Below are 17,903 nucleotides of genomic sequence, written 5' to 3' on the forward strand. Positions count from 1 at the left end.
TTCTTTTCTTTTCTTTTCTTTTCTTTTCTTTTCTTTTCTTTTCTTTTTAAAGTCTATTTACTTTCAGAAAGAGACACAGCATGAGCGGGGGAGGGGCAGGGAGAGAGGGACACACAGAATCCAAAGCAGGCTCCAGGCTCCCAGCTGTCAGCATGGAGCCCGATGCGGGGCTTGAACTCATGAGCTGTGAGATCATGATCTGAGCCAAAGTTGGACGCTTAACTGACCGAGCCACCCAGGCACCCCAAGCAGTTATCTTTAAATGTGACTTCTTCCACTATCCACCAAGGGCTGCCTTCCATGTTTCTCCCCACTTATTACATTTTAATTATTGGCTTCTTTTGGATGCCTTCTCTTTTAGGCGCAAGCCCTATCAAGGCAGAACCCCAGTTCTTAGGCTATGTGCTCAACAGATGCACACTGATTAACTTCCTCCATCCAGCATCCTAAAACGGGTTTTGAAAAATTACATCTAATAGAATATTTAATAACACTTACCTTGTCTGCTTTGCTCAAGGAATACTAACTTTAGGCACACACCTCCACGGTGTTTCCACAGATTACGTGCGGACTAAATATTAATTCTGCAACATTAACAAAACTGTGAAAAAGGTCCTTTGCTAAGAGAATCACTTCCGGAGAATAGAACTCAATGAGAGAAAGAAAAAAAAAAGGCAAAAAGAGAAAGCGAGCATGCACACATGGTCATAATCTCACTGAATTGAAGCAGGAGCCCATAACTGAACTTTCTAAGGCTAGTGACACACACGCCTCATGGGGAAAAATGCAAACACTAAAAGCCTCTGCGCTCTTGTGAGGTCCTGATGATGTGATTTATGGGTAGTGTAACTATCCAGTCCCCCAACGTCCTCCCAGTACAAAATATTGCCTCCCACAGCAATCCAGACCAACTCCTGGAGAAGCCAAAGCAGGCTGTGTCTTGTCCTTGAGGATATTAGTTGCAGAACGATTTTTGCAAAGCGCGCCGTGAAGCTCACATTGATCTGCCGGCAGCATTTGAATCTGCAAGCAGAAACGAACTTTGGCTTTTCTTGAATGTATTGGCATCCCGCACTGTTCTGCTCTTCATTTTTATCTGAACGCCAGAAAGAAAATGTCGGAGGAGGTGTGGAGAGTGTTCTCTTTCTAATTCTTTAGTTAATAAAACTTTCATCACGGCTCTTTTTACTCGTTTGCACCTCTCCATGAAAACCATCATCCTAAACACCCCCGAGTGAAACTTAATTAACCTATAATCTGGATTTAGGAACTTTATAGTCTGCATTTGGAATTGGACATTTGTTTGTGTACCCGAGTTACCACTGTTTGAAGTCATTGCAACTGGAAAAGAGAAAATAACACCATTTCGAGGCGAGCCAACCCGCGCAGTTCTCAAGAGGATCCACGCTAATTTCTTATTCTTTGGTGCATCAATATTCCCACACTGTTGCCTTGGGGAAGGTCTGGGAAGCTGGTCAGAGCAAATCACCGCATCTGACCTAAGCCAAACAGATTTGATAGAAGGGTTCATCTGGCTTAGAGATATTTATAAACTAGAATAAAATGTTGATCTAGGAGAGTCCTTAGAGATTGTATTCTGCATGCCCTTATTACAGTGAAACGGAGCTCCAGAGATTGAAAGCGATGCAAACAAGTGACATAGACACTCTTAAGGCTGCAAGTTTCTTCTTGTGTGGGTGACAATGTCACACATCCTGCCCCCTCCAGTGTAGCCCCTGTCTCCTTAGGGGATTTCTCTAACAGCTTTCTAACTGGTATCGTCTCTACCAAACTCTTGCTCCTTCCCTACAGTACCAAGAGTGGTGTTAAAGATAAGTCAACTTGTTTCTTGCAACCGTGTCTCAGTGCACAAAAAAAACAAAAACAAAAATGAAGCAAGCTCTTGTCAACACTACAAGAGCACATATGATATGGCCCCTTCCTTTCTGCAATTACACAGTTTTTCCCTGACTAACCCTGCTTCAGCCCTACTTGTTCAGTTCTTCAAAGATATCCAGACTGCACTTAACTCAGGGCCTTTGCACTTCCTTTGCCCTCTGTTGGGAATGCTCTTCTCTTTCTCCTTTGCCTAGTTGAATTTTTTTTTACTCTGTATCTCAACTTAGATCTCACTTCCTTTTACAAGCCTTGCTATAGGAAAATAAGGCTTAATTAGTAATATTTGTTTCTCTTGGTCTCTCTCTTTCCTTCATAGCATGTAGCAAAATTTGTTATTATTTTGCCATCACATAGTTTTACCCCCCTTCCCCCAATTAAAATATAACCCCTGTCCTGAGCAAAGAGCAAGGGACAGAGCAGGCACTCAGTTCATCCTTGTAAGATAAAAGCATGAATGGGACTTGAATCCAAAGCGCTCACCTCCCAACCCAGTGCATATCCAATGGTGGGAAGCCAAAAGTATTAAAATAAAGGCTATTTTAATATGTTATCAGTTTCAGCCACTACCAACTCATTGTTTAACTTGATGACAAGTTTAGCTCTGTTTCAAAAACATTCACCACGTTCTTACTGTACACAAAAACTAAAGCTACCACAAGTTTTTTTTTTACTGCGAATCTTTTGAGTTTTAAAGTCTGAAGGGGTCTTAAAGGTTGTATTTGGAATCTCTTGTTTCATAGATGAGGAACCTACAGCGAAAAGGGATGCATTCCCATAAGTGTCCCAAAAAAACGGCTGCTTAGGCTTTTAGTTCAACACGTCTGTTTTTTAATCCAGAATCCCCCCAAATAGAATGAAGGCACCATTTGCCCAACTTGCATGGAATTATTAGGGTCCATTTACTACAACAAACAGTCATACACTTACCGATCGCCAATTGTTTGTGTCCTTGTCGTATGCCAAGTCCTGTGTTTTATGTTTAATGGGCTTGATCTGACTAGACCCCCATGCTTTCCGTTACTTTATCATAGTCACTGAAGAGATGAGGAAACCGAGGTTTAGCAAGCAAAGCAGGTCCCCAAGCAGGAGAACAATCGGAGGCCATATTGGTGCCAAAGCAGATGGTTTCAAGCCCCCCTCTTCCCTCCCTCTTTGAAGGGCACTCCAGTGGCACCTGGGAGCTGACACGGGTTTCCAGAGTGCTGTGCTTTATTACAAAAAAGCAGCTTTTCATCTGGTGAGAATAAGGCTCTTTTCACGGAAAGTGATTTTTATCCTTGGCAGAAAGCGAATGCAATACAAAGCCGTATTTCACTGTGCTCAGAGCTTGGATCTCCTCATACATCTCCATAAGTCAATAGGATTGGGGAAAGAGAATTTTCCCCTGGGCATCTACTTAGAGTTACAGAGTGCAAATAGCTATATACTTGGAAATCATTTAGCCACATTTCCGTCATTTGAGTAAAACCCTCTGGCTGGCATCACATCCCCAATTCTGAGGTGAATAAGCTTATTGTGTACATTTATACACACACACACACACACACACACACACACACACACAAGAGTAAAATCTACTACGGAAAGTGACAAAATACTGGTAGGTATAATCCTCCACCCCAACTTCTCAACTCTTAACCCTTTGGAAGCTGTCAAGTATTTGCCAAAAACACCTTGTCTCTGACAGACATCAGGCACTCTTTCTTGTCAAGGCTTGGATTCTCTCTCACCCAAATTTTTTTTTTTTAAGGAATATATCACTTTTATTCCCTTCGAGATCTTAGAAATCAGTTCTTTTTCCTGCCCATAATCCATTCTTTCTTCTTGAAATAATATCCTGATTTTATTAGAGATATTGTCTTTATCACATTCTCAGGGATGTAGCGTGCATGGCCCGGGTCTGGCCAATTAGAAGGAGACAATTCCATCCCCCGGACTATTATTGGTTCCTGGACAAATGTGTGACAAAGCTAGGCCTACAAAACTCCATCTCAGGACTTCCATGGGTCTGTGCTTGGAAAGCAGGTGTTCTTTGTTTCATTGGAGTTTTATGCCGTGGTGGGAAATACAGCTGGAATGGATCGTGGCCCTCTTTGTACCAGCGGAGAGATCTTTCCTGAGATGGAAACCAAACCAGAAGAAAGAAACACCAAGAGATGGGGAGGAAGAGAGAGCAAGAGAGGCGGGCTGTGGAACAGGACACTGATCCCCTGAATCGTGCCATGCCCCAAACCAGCCGTATCCTGTGAATTGCAGTTATTCAACCCAACAAATTCCACGACCACCACCCCCTGCCTTTTTTTTTTTTTTCGGTTTAAGCAGTTTTACTTGGGTTTGTATCATTTTCAACAAAGACTCTTGATTCATATCGATCAAAAATCAATGCTTTTAAGAAGTCTTCAATAAAAGCAATATTTTCTGTTCTTTTCCCATCATTCTGAGCTCATTTTCTAAATGGCTCATATAAGCTAAATGGCTCCCCTGTGCTTCCCTAATGAATTTTGATTGAGGGTTGACTTTCCTCTGCTGTTTAATCTATGATATGTCCCACAGCTGCTGGTGGGTTAGTCTACCACACCTCCCAGGAAATAGTTACTTTTGACCTTTCCACGAGAACCTTCATCCAAAGGATCAACACCGATGTTAGAAGCTCCACGCCAAGTAGAAACCTACTTGTGGTTGAATCGTTTGGCAGTTCCAGATTGCATTTTCATCCTTGGCCCACAGATAACCCTGACCTCTTGAAAAACCCTTGGTACCAACAGGAGTCAAGTTCCAAATGATTGTACTGACGGGGAAATCAGTGCTGCATGAAAACACTAAGCCACTTGTATATACACTGAGCATTGTCTAACTTTCCACATACGGTAACATTAAATACTTCCTAATTCCAAGTACAATGTTAGAAACGTTGGAATGGTCTCTCCTCTTCTTCCTAAATACAAACACACCAAATGTGGGGCGCCTGGGTGGCTCAGTTGGTTAAGCGTCTGACTTCAGCCAGGTCACGATCTCGCGGTCCGTGAGTTCGAGCCCCGCGTCGGGCTCTGGGCGGATGGCTCGGAGCCTGGAGCCTGTTTCCGATTCTGTGTCTCCCTCTCTCTTTGCCCCTCCCCCGTTCGTGCTCTGTCTCTCTCTGTCCCAAAAATAAATAAAAACGTTGGAAAAAAAAATTAAAAAAAAAATCGGTGACCTCTAAAAGCACTAGAAACGAGTGGACCCCTGTCTTGAAGTTTCCCAATGCGTAATCCCAGAGTCTGCCTCACGGTCATCTCCAGGAACACTGATAAAAAGGAGAATCCCCAGCCTCATCCTCATCCTACACTTACTGAATCCGAATCTGTATTTCAATAAGTCCCCCAAGTGGTGCAAATGCACACCCAGATTTGCAATCAACTGGACTGGGCCAAGCTATCAGTGTGTGGTCCTTAGAAGAGCCGCAGAAGCATCAATGAGAACAAGGCTGGCAGATGTGGAAGAAAAAAAGAAAGGAAGGGGGGAGGGAAGGAGGGAGGGAGGCAAGCGGAAGGGAAGGAAAGCAAGGGAGGAAGAAATATTCACATTCGCTGGAAACTTTCACATGCCTGGTGTAATGGGAGATTAGAATTAATGTTAGTTCAGTCAGGCAAGACAGCTTAGGGTAATGAGTTAGTGTCAGCCACTCTGAAAGTTTACATCTTTTTCAATTATCATGATTACTCAACTGACTGGTTTCTTTCTAACAGCAGGAAAGGGCAAGGAGCAAGCCAGAGAAGCAACAATAGCAGCCCCTACAGCATATGCATAAGGAAAGCAGAGTAGAAATGTCAACCAGGTAAGAGGGGGGTATTTTTAGGTTTCTGGAAGAAAACCGAAGGGCTTCATTCCACCCTCTTCTCCCACCCATCAGGGTGTCTGGCCACTGGCCACTGTTCATTCTTTTCCTTTCTATCCCTTTCACCTTTCATTTCCTTCGCCCTATTTTCTCCCAGTGTGGGGGAACAATGATGATAATGGCCATCAAAGAGAGGTCAAGTAGCAGAGAAAGAAAATGCCTCAGGAGCTCTAATATTTAGCTGACAATTGAACTGGGCGGCCCCCCCCCCCCTCAACTTGTCAGCACCACAGTGCACTGAGTCACCGGGGCCAGGCAGTTTTGGTCTCTGGTTTGGATGTGCTAAACCTCCAAATGTCAAAGTTAAGGCAACACCTTAAAATATATCTCTTCTTGTTGAAACTGAAATGGTGTTTTCTCCCCTCTTATTTTCTTAGATTCCTGACCCGGCTGTCCTTTTTCTCGAACATTGTCTTTCGGTGCCAAAACTTTAGGCATCTTCTCGAAATAAGAAGGGCACGTAATGGCTGTCAAAGACTTCAGAACTTTATTTTTGGAGCTGGTGTCATAAAAGAGAGCGACAAAATGATGCTGAAAATATGTCTCACCTCTTACCTTTTCCACACAGTCAGAAAATTTCAACACAAAGAACGAGCCAAACGCACTGTCTGGACTGCCAGTGGCAAGGGACCACAGCCCTTCTAATGAGTTCATGACTGTGAAAAACTCCAGAACTGAGTCATCTTAGCCAGTTCGTATTCCTAGTAGCACCTCGTAGCCCTAATAACATCTGACAATTGTCTAGCAGAGATGTATCTCATGCCAGTAGTCTTCCTACTGCGGACGACTTACTGGAAGAAACAAGGAGACAGGGAAAGAGCCCTCAGAGGAAAAGAAAAGGCAGAATTGAAAAGTTACATACACAAAGAGTAACGTAAGGGTTTGGATCTCCCCACCCCTACCCCTTAAACATTAGAAAGGAAATCCTTCAAGCAACCTGTGCAGTGGAGAACAAAATTTCCAGGAGTTACCAGAGAAACCTTGCCGTAATCGAGAATCCTTTTGGGAGGAGGAGTCCCCACAAATTCGCTACACAAATTCACTTACATCGAGTTGGTGACAGAAAGCTTTCCATCCAGAGCAGGGGGACAATTCTTGAGACCTCTAGGTACACAGGCTCTAGAGTCCCACGGTTGAGCTTCAAGTTTTGCCTTCAGACTCGATTTTTTGGTAAAGCTGGTATGAGTAACTTCAGCTTTTGGAGCTCAGATTCCTCACATGAAACGACAATAGTTTACCCACCGTAACGCAGACGCAGGATCGTTTTGTTTGAATAAAATAATACATGCAAACTGCTTAGTAAAAAGTATGGGTGTAGAAGTCTTTTTTTTTTTTTAATTTTTTTTTTCAACGTGTATTTATTTTTGGGACAGAGAGAGACAGAGCATGAACGGGGGAGGGGCAGAGAGAGAGGGAGACACAGAATCGGAAACAGGCTCCAGGCTCCGAGCCATCAGCCCAGAGCCCGACGCGGGGCTCAAACTCCCGGACCGCAAGATGGTGACCTGGCTGAAGTCGGACGCTTAACCGACTGCGCCACCCAGGCGCCCCTAGAAGTCTTAATCTATGTGTCCCAGTGTCCCAGTTTATGCCAGGGGGTGGGAACACATGGTTACCCCGAAGAGAAATTCAGCTCTTTGTTAATGTACCCCTGGGAAGGAGGCTCATTCGCATGCAGGAAGACTATCCCTGGGAAATCTGTTTTTTACTGGCACCCAATGCTCCCTGCATCTTCGGGAAGATTCACAGGAGAAACTGAGGTGTATTCATCCACAGAAGCCTCCTTCGCTTGACTAAACCCAAGAGTGGATGTGCCCCACTAAAAACCAGTCAGGCGGGACACATGGCTTCAGATTATGGCAATAAGCCAATTAAAACCACACGCTTACGCCTGGGAGCTGGGCAGCATCCCCTAGGGAAGATGGTTGCAGAAGCCAGATAAGCTGGTGGACAAAGGTGGCCCGATTCTCTGGCCTTCCTTTCCTATTCTCTGCACATCCCCAAGCATCTAGAAACCACATTTCCTGCTCTAGGTCTCCTGGAATGATCCGTGCTCCCAATCCCTAGCCAAGAACGGACAGCCCTGTGTTCTAGAAATGCAGCATTTCAAACCTGGAACAAGTGTGGTAATGGAGAATAGCAATCCTGGGCACGCCACGGAGGTATAAAGATTCAACACACTTCTGTTTGTGAAAGCTCTTTGTAAACCTTAGAAAATGAGCCAAATGTCAGTATCACTAGCAGTGGAAGTGAAGGGAGGCAGAGATTTACTCAGGGTCAGTCTATCCGGACCTCCTCCTCGAGGAAAGGACATGCATTATGTTTCTTATAAAACCTTTAACTCCACAACACACATCCTAGAGATCTCTCCAATTAAAGAGGTTTTCTATCTCCCTCTCGTTCCATTAAGCCCCAAATCAAACTTCACTCTTCACCAATGGCAGGGACACCCTTACTCCAATGGTGTCAAAACTTAAACGACCATCCTGGCTGTAGCTGAAATCGCGCCCCATGAAAACGATGACGTTCCACTTCTGTCTCAATTCAGCCCCAGCGGTGACCACTTTACTTTAATGTTGCCCTTATCACGGGTGCTTTCTTTTCCCTACAAAGGAAAGGTTTTACGCCCTTAAGTACAGCAGCTTGGCGTGTGCAGGAGGAATAAGAACTGGCTGACTGCGTCTGGGGAGTCTCAATCTGACGGCGCCGGTCAATTTAGAAACTCAAGACGTTAGCATTCCACCGACTGTATAATTTTTTTCTTCTCAATATTCAGACCTTTTACTTGAAGGTAGAAACCCTTTAAAATGACATGTGAGAGGGGTGAAGTGTCCCGGAGAAATAGCTCAATGCTATTGGGCCTGGCACCTTAATGAGCCACGTCAGGGCCAGGTGGTCCAGACCCTTCTAAAGGGCTGGTTTAGCTTCTCTGTCACTCAGCAGTGCTTGTAGTCCATGGGAGGGAAGGGACTTGGCTGTCTTGGGCCAGCTCTGGAACAAGCCTCACAGAGACAGCTCCTTCCAACTGGCTGCGAAGCTGTGTTTTTCGTGTTCATGTGATCTTTCTAAGGACTGAAGACGAACTCAGTAAGTTCGGGCTTCACATCGCATTTGTGCCCTAGAAAACTTCCTCTCCCTACAGGGACAGATCAAAACATCCTTCCAACATTTCAGAATTCATAGAAATTCCCACTGGGAACATCAAGTGTGATGTGGCCAAACCTTGGCAGGAGTCAATAGGCCGGTCTTGGTGGGACGCTGGGTGAGTGTGCTAAATCATCTTTAATTAACGAATGAGTTGCCCTTGATGGTGGGGAGTCATTTTCACATGAAAAGACCTCTCAAATTAGGTTGATGTTGGAGGCAGCAGGGCCAGGGCCCCTTTGGAATACACAGGGAGCATGCTGCGGTTAGATTTCCTAGCAAGAAATGATTAAGACAAAGAGAGTGAAATCAACACATGTTAATAATGGCTGAGGAAAATTAAATAGGAGATTGTGATCTAAGTGAACAGAGGCTCAGAAAGGGTTTTTGATGAGATTCTTTTTTAAAAAAAAAGCTTTCGAGTTAAACAGAACCGTGATGAGGGGAAAATAAAAATTGGAAGGATGGAAACTATACTAAATTGAACATGTTTCTTGCATTGCCAGTTAAGCAGCCCCGGAATTTCTAACTTCAATATTATATAAAAATGCCCCCAATTTTTATGTACATTTTCATAACACATGCTAACTTTATACAAGGGCCATATGTTATTATAGGAGCTCTTAATAATTATCGATAAAGTCTTACCATCTTTTGTCAGCTTTACTGAGGTATAACTGGCAAATAAAATTATAAGATATTTAAAATGGACAACCAACATGATGGTCTGGTGTTTGTATATATTGTGAAGGGACTCCGCCCAGTAGGTTAACATAACTATCACCTTACACATCAACCTTTTTTACTTTTTTTCTGGGTTGAGACATCTAAGCGCTACTCTTTTAAGCAAATTTCAACTGGACGTGCAGTGTTATCAACTGTGTATCGTCGCTACATCATACGTTACATCCTCACAACTTATTGGTAATCTGCAGATTCTTATTCAGTGAGTGTGGGGTGGGGTCTGGGATTCGGAGTTTCTACAAAGCTCCCAGGTGCTGCTCGTGTCTGGACTGTGTTTTACATGGAAAACATGCTAGGATACCTTTGATGATATCCAAAGCAAAACATGGCCTGACATCGGAGGAGAAGGCTTCCAGTGTTAGGCATCAATTTACAAAGTTATTACAAGACTCTGAAATCACACCATCCACAGCTGGTATTTCTTGTTCTGTGGAATAGCATTATCAGAAATTTTGATTTGCAAATATTCACTGAACACTAGATTCACCATGGCAACCACTCAGTTAAACAAAATGACTAAGTCACATCAGTTTCTTATTATTCTGAAACAAAATATTTTAAAGGAAATACTCTGTAACAGAAAGCCAATTTTAAGTTTGTTTGTTTTTAAACAGAGACAATATAACATACTCCTAAGAATCAAAACAGTCAACAACATGCCATACAGGACCCCTGACCAATCAGAACCAACATGTTGCATCAACTTAAGTCATGGTATACTAGCTAGGCAACCAGGGTATATTAGCTAAACATAACTCCTGATTTCTAACCCACTTTGGTTATTTTTTTTTAATTTTAGAATTATTTTAGGTTAAATTTTTTTTTTTAACATTTATTTATTTTTGAGACAGAGAGAGACAGAGCATGAACGGGGGAGGGTCAGAGAGAGGGAGACACAGAATCTGAAACAGGCTCCAGGCTCCGAGCTGTCAGCACAGAGCCCGACGCGGGGCTTGAACTCACGGACCGCGAGATCATGACCTGAGCCGAAGTCGGCCGCCCAACCGACTGAGCCACCCAGGTGCCCCAGGATTATTTTAGGTTAATAGAGAGTTGCAAAGCTACTACAGACAGCTCCTGCATATCCTTTATTCAGCTTGGCCTAGTATTAACATCCTATATAATCACAGTTCATTTGTTAGAACTAAAAAATTAACAACGGTACATTACTGTTGACCAAACCAGAACCGCCTTTGAATTTGACTAGCCTTTTCCCTTTTGTCCCTTTCTTCCCCGGGATCACACATTTTATTTAGTACATGTGTGTCCTTTGTCTCCTCTGCTTTCTACCATTTCTTTATCTTTCCTGGTTTTTCATGATCTTCAGAGTTGGGAAGAGGAATTTTGTAAAATGTCCCTAAAATTGAGTTTGTTTGATGTTTCCTCCTGATTAAGTTGGGATTCTGAGTTTGGGGGAAGGATATCAACCAGGTGGAGTGTCTTTCTTATCCCACCATGTTGGGGGTGCATGATACGAATGCTTTAGCATTGGTTATATTTACCTTGATCACTTGGTTAAGACAGTGCCTTCCAGGTTTAGCCACTGTAAACACAGTTATAATTTTTTACCTTTTTTCCTACCATTTATACGCTATTCTTTGGAAGCAAGTCATTAAGTTCATCCCATACTGTAGGGGAAGGGTAGCCAACTTTTAGAGGAAACTAAGAGTCCCTTCTATGCCCACTCTATGAAGATAGATCATTTCTTCTTTTGCAAAATGGCAATTCTAAAGGTAATTAACTCAAAAAGTTACTGTGATGAGGAAATAAAATCATGAGTGTTGTGCCCTTGGCTCAGGGCTTGGCACACAGTAGGTGTTCATTTGTCCACGCATTCACCGATTCAACAACTATACATTAAGCACCAATCATGCCTGAGGCAATATCCTGGGTATCCAAATACAATGTTAAAAACCAACCAACCAATCAACCAAAAGACACAGTCCCTGTTCTTATAGAGTTAATTGTCTACTGGGGAAGACAGATGTTAAACAAACACAGAGAAAAATGTAACACTACTAATGGAAGTAAGTTATACAAAGGAAAAGATCAGTATGCTTTTCAGAAAAACAGATTAATGATGGGGAGACTAATTTAAATTCTAGGGTAGGGTGGCTGGGCTTCAAAGAAGTGCTCTCTAGGAAAGTTATATTTAGCTGAGATCTGACGGATGAGCAGAAACAAGAGGTAGGAAGTACAAATGGAAGGTGTCCCACATAGGAGAACAGCATGTGCACACGTACTGTGGCTAAAAATACTTCATGTATTCAAGGACCGAGGGAAGGACAGTGTGGTTAAAAGGCAGTGAGCGAGGCAGGACGGGACATGAAGCGAGAGAGGGAGGCAGGAGCTTGATGCATTCTGTTTACCCCGAGTCCAAGAAGTGAGTATGCTCAGCATGGGAGTGACATGAGGTGGTGGACAATCCTCAGTAATCAGGTGGGCTGCAGTGTGAAAAACAGACCAGAGGAGGTAGAAAGGCATTTGGGAGATATGGCTAATGTAGGCAGAGCAGAGACGGTGGCAGCGGAGAGAGGGAGGGAGAAGTGGATGGACCCACTCAATAAACACATCAACAAACATCAAAACTCCGACAACCCTCTTTTCCCCTATTACCCAGCTTGATTTACATTGTAATTAACCCTCCAGTTAAATTTGTTGTCCTCACATTCCAAAGTCTCCAAAAAGCATTCTTCACATCAAGTTCATGCACATGAATTTGTAAATAAGACTATATGCATGAAAACATTCAAAAACAATTATACAAATGCTTTCAATGCTATCTTTATTTTTTATGGTAGACACTCAAGATGTTTAACAGTGAGTGCTAAGTAATGGACAGAGACATTATTTTCTTAAGGACACAGTAACAGCTCATAAATAACACCGCAGGTGAAGCATCATTTAAAGATGTGACTTCAACTACAATGTGAGGAGATAGGTACAATTATCATCCCCACTTTACAGATGTGATAACTAAAGTACAAAAATGTTAAGTACCCTAATTAATGTCTTGATCTCACAGTTTATCTACATGCTCTGACACATCTCAGTGCTAAGGGAGTTTGGGTTTGACAGAATACTTGGCATTTCCCTGTGGCTAAAGGAAGAATTAAAGAAGTATATTTTTAAAATGTGGCAACACTTTAGCAACCATGCCCTAAAAACTCCTGAGACCGAGTGAGATTGAAAGACCAAGTGAGAATAAAAATTCTTGTATTCTACTCCACAACTGAAAAAGCTGTTATTATGCCCCAACTTAAAGGTAGCTGGAGGTAGCCATCTGGCCTGATATGAGAATCTAATATTCCACAAATGTTTTAATTCAATTTTCTGGCTTTGATAAATAGTACGTATTGCAGCAGTTAAAGCTACTGTTCTGAAAGAATGAATTAGTCCCAAATAGAATCACTGACAAGATGAGTTATTAGTAAATAGATTCATTAACCCCATTTCTCTTAAATAAAAACATGTTTGTTAAGACAGAAACCTCCTCAGTTTTGACAGCTTTAACTGTCTGTCAGCCAGAGAAAGTGGAGTGGCCTTTCAGTTTCTATCAGCCTGCCTCCAATCATCCCTGCTACACACATGTTAGACAAAAGAAAATCCCAAGAAGCTCTGGGTCCCTTAAACGAGTAAATTATCATTCCTCACAAAACAGGCAAATGAACAAACAAAAAAAAATGTAAAGATCTCTACCATGGGATTTAGTTTTCCCTTGGTCTTTCCCTATTAGTTGCAGCCATTGATCGTGGTATCCTATGAATGGACATCAAGACAATAAGTACTTCACACTACCAGACGTAAAGTGGAATATAAAGTTTCCTTCCCAATAAATGTCACATTTAAGGAAAAAGACTGGTGACTGCTGATTGTACATCAAGACTTTTTAAAGGGTCCTCAATTTTGAATACTTCTTTGGTATACCAAAGGGTTGGTCAATGTTTTGCATTACCCAGATTTAATGATAACTTGCAATCGGTACCAAACCAATAAATGTAAATGGATTACATTATTTTAAATTAGACACAAACCAGATTTATATACGTAGATTTGTAAGTCAAAGCTAATAGAAAAAAACAATATTTAATGGAAGGTCATACGAAAACCACACCGTTTCTTTATTCCTTCTTTACTCAGTCACACTTCTCAGGTTGAATCATCCTACTTTAATCTAATAGTTTGGAGTTGCAGATGACCTAAAGATGCATGAATATTCGTCACCTGTTTCACTAGCGCTTATTGGACTTATTGCTTCCTCTTTTGGCAAAATGGTCACTCTTTGGAGGAGTTATTATTTCCTATTGTAAAATCAAATACCTTTGAGTGACAATTCATTACAAGATTCATTTCCTCCCCACCTTTTCAGTGGGGCCAAGTGTCTGCCACTTCCAGGGCTAGCTTTAGCCAGAGGGTCAAATTACCTTTTCTATTCCTTTCACGATGTAGGCTGGCATTGTGTGTGTGGTTTGCTGCCAGCAGAATTAATTTGGTTCTCTGTGATCAAATGACCTCACTACTCCCGTCTGCCGGCATGGCAGATACCATGGTCCTTGGGAGAGTCTGACATGAACATTCTAGAAGGTCACTTTCAGAAAACTAGGACTTAATTGTGGTAGACCCACGGTTAAAAACCAGGATTATTTGTAATATTGCTACTTATCTTTAGCTTTCCTCCACAGAGGTAATAACTATCCATCACAAGATCTCTTTGGTTCCCATATGGATGGATTTCAGCAGTAGTATTTAGAAAATGGCCTTGGTAATTATAGCCCTACTCCCCACCATGATGGCATATGGAATAGTGTTTTATTTCAGAGACTTATGCAAATGATGGCACAAGTATCTTCCTTCCAGGTTTAAAAACTTTTTCTGAGATTTGACTGAATTTTACACAGCAATTCACTGACATTTATCAAAAAGTACACCTTGAATCTTCCACCTCTACTAACAATCATCTTCGATGGCTCAATCTTGATGTAACTGATTTCCACACTTTCTCAGTAATTATTTGCATTGTCTCTATCACATAACCTAATATATCTTGAATTCTCATATTTTGTCTTTTATCCATCTTGAAGACGAAGGCCCAATATGAGCCACAGTCATTTCTGTGTGTGTATATACGGTTTCGTATATAACTTCGAGAACTCCAAAGAAACAGACTCCCTGGTCATTTTTATACATTGGCCGATTAGGTTTAGAGCTTCCACTTGGAATTAGTGTCACACAGTCATGACCTTCCACGCATCTCAACCGCCATTCAAAGGGATGGAGAAACTATTTCAACTCCACAACTTTGCAATTTGTAACTGGCTACCTTTTCCAACCTTCCACTGACTGGAGAGAAACATGACCTTCTAACTTGGTATTGTTGGCCAAGAAAAGTATCTTGATAAAATTTTCCTCATGAGGTCTCAGAAAATAAATTTTATACTGCAGAGCATTGGTGCCAACTCTCTGCCAGCAGGTTGAAACATGACCCAATCATCACCTGCCATGCATCTCTATTAGGATTCTCCTATCTGGTTAGAGAGAGAAAACACCAGCACAAGATAGCTAAAAAGCAATGCAGGGGTGCCGGGATGGCTCAGTTGGTTGAAATGTCTGACTTTGGCTCAAGATCTCATGGTTCGTGGGTTTGAGCCCCATGTCAGGCTTTGTGCTGACGCCACAGAGCCTGCTTCGAATTCCCTGTCCCCCTCTCTATCTGCTCCTCCCCAACTCGCACTCTCTTCTCTCTCAAAAATAAATGAGCATTTGAAAAAATTTTTAAAAAGCAATGCCAAGGAGTAGATGAATGTACAAGGGATAGCACACAAAATCAGAGCTGGAGGAATGGAAAGCAGTGAGAAATGAAGTCCAGCAAGGGTGGCCAGTGAAGGCTTCATAAAGGGGTAAGCTTTGAAGTGGACCTTAAGAGATGAATAGGAATCAGTGATCACAGTGGATCGGATAGGCAATTTGGGAATGAGGATTGGGATAGGCACTTAGGAAAGTGCCTGGCAGGGAGATGAGACTGTAAAAGACATGTTCACTTTGAAACTATACCAATTTAACGGATGCAGAGCAGAAATTATAAACAGCAACCTTAAAAGTCGCCTTTTATTGAGTGCTTTCTACATCCAGTCATTGTTCTAAATGTTTTCGCATGTATTAACTCATTTAATCATCACACCAGGGATATGAGATAGGTATCACTGTTACCTACATTTTGCAGAGCAGCCACAGAAATTTCAAGTAACCAGTCAACATCCTAAGTTGAGTAAGTGAGAGAGCTGGAATGTCAACCCACTATTTTGGCTCCATTAAGTACTTAGAGCTAACATTCTTCATTAGTGCCAAAATCCGTGTCCATGCCTACAAGGACCAGACAGGTTATATATGATGTCTGTGGATGTCTGACTATAGACAGTGGTGCAGACTGTGGAAAACCGGAGAGCTCATGCCCCACACCAAATGGGCAGCCACTGCTCAGCTTCAGCCTGTGGGAACACGGGTCCGGTGTTGTGACTTCCGATTTTTCTAGAAGAGAATCTAGTATCCTAATTTGTATGGAAAAAAACATTTTGAAAAAAAAGGTACGTATGGTCACAATATCACCTGCAGATGAGCAATCTGAGATGTTGAGGATATGGGAGAGACGGGATTGAAAAGGGAGGCTGCGGTCAGATCACTGAGGGTCCGGAAATCACAAGAAGATAGAGCATACATAGCTGGAAGGCGATAGGATAGTGGGACTGAAGGAAAAGAAGGACCACATCCTGTGAATTTTATAGGGGATAATTAACTGGATCTGTGACTGAAGGAGGGGATTAAGGGTAAGTGAAAGCAAGGAATACAATAAGAAATAAGCCAGCTGAGATTTTGAGTGAGGGGATGTCAACAGAAAAGGAAGTTAATTTCAAAGTTAAGTTTGTCAATAAAGTCAATAAAAGGGCACACACATATATGAAATTATCTACTGAGTAACTAAAAAGCTATGCTGTGATTATAAATGATTAACACTTTGGAATTGCATAGATGCCTTACCCTGGCTGTGGGCTTCTCAAATGGGTCCTATCAGTGAGTTATTTACTATCCCTTTATTTTCAGTTTCCTAGTAGGTAAAGCATTTCACTTCCCTGCTCCACCCACATAGGGCTTTCCATTATCCACAGAAAGAGATCCAGGGTCTTTATCTGGCCTCCAAGGCCCTGGCCCTCCTACCCCTCTCAGCACATTCCATTCACAGAGGCCATACTCTGTTCTTCACAAGCACTGTTTCTTCCACAGGACCTTTGCACAGGATGGTTTCTATGCCTGGAACACTTTCCCCGGAGCTCACTCACACCATTGCTTTACTTAGCTCTCTGCTCAGATTTCATTTTTTTACTCCCTCTCTTCCACCACCGTCTCGTCTTTCATTTACTATCTCGTGCCCCCACTAGAAGGCAAACCTTGCCTTTCCTTATCACTATATCCACAGTACCTAGGACAGTGCCTGGCCTAGAGTGGGCACTCAGCGAATGCTCACTGAAGGCTATGAATGGATAGAATGAAAACGACAAAGGAAGGGAACAGGAGAACTGCTAACAGAGAAGTATGCAGATCAAAGAGACGATACGCGTCAAGCACTTAGCACACAGCCGCAGCAAACATTAAAGAAGAAAAAGTAGCCGAAAAAGACAGGAGGTATTAAGACAGGGCAGAGAGCTGGAGGTGAGTCCTGGAGCTTGGTGTCTGAGACTGTGAACAGGATCGTGAGCAGCTAAATCTGTACCCACCGTCACGACCCAAACTCTTGAAGGTATATCACCTGCACTGAGTGAGAAGTGAATGGCCACATTTTGTTTTCTTGTTTAAAGATAATCTATAAACTGCCGCTTATCACTGCTTTGCTAATAAACTGGAGATAAGGGAATGGTGCGGTATTACACCAAAAGCAGCGAGAAGTCAAAAGAAAGCAAATGCCAAATATCTTAGGTACTGTAGCTCTTTCAAAAATTACCATTACCATAATAAGGAAAAGAAGGTTCTTTTTCTGATTGTTGTGTAATTATGCCCTTTATGAATAGTAACTGACTTGAAAATAGATCCTTGTCTTGTAGGGTCAGGCTCCGGGGAAAAAGAAAATTGCTAGAAAAATGACCAAAGGACCACTTAAGTTTGCCCAGTGTGGCTAGTAAATTCCTTCTCTTCTCTGAATCCCTGTCGGAATCCCCACTGAAGCCATTTCCTTTTGCCTTAGGGGTTGGCTACC

General features: G+C 42.4%; 1 protein-coding gene and 1 long non-coding RNA gene across 5 annotated transcripts in view; one reads left to right on the forward strand and one right to left on the reverse strand.

Moving 5' to 3' along the window:
- Window positions 1-6,305, forward strand: part of LOC121016743 (uncharacterized) — a 28,908-nt gene extending 22,603 nt beyond the window's left edge. The window contains exons 5-6 of one of the 2 annotated variants that reach the window (XR_005784419.1): window positions 5,625-5,713; window positions 6,151-6,305. This is a non-coding gene — a long non-coding RNA (uncharacterized LOC121016743). The remainder of the gene's footprint in view (window positions 1-5,624; window positions 5,714-6,150) is intronic. The other variant, XR_005784420.1, reaches the window with a different exon arrangement.
- Window positions 1-17,903, reverse strand: part of TAFA1 (TAFA chemokine like family member 1) — a 508,553-nt gene that overhangs the window by 251,268 nt on the left and 239,382 nt on the right. The window lies entirely within an intron of this gene.

The sequence above is a fragment of the Herpailurus yagouaroundi genome, unplaced genomic scaffold (genome assembly GCF_014898765.1).
Source record: "Herpailurus yagouaroundi ecotype Mexico unplaced genomic scaffold, PumYag 213, whole genome shotgun sequence".
Classification (NCBI taxonomy): domain Eukaryota; kingdom Metazoa; phylum Chordata; class Mammalia; order Carnivora; family Felidae; genus Herpailurus; species Herpailurus yagouaroundi.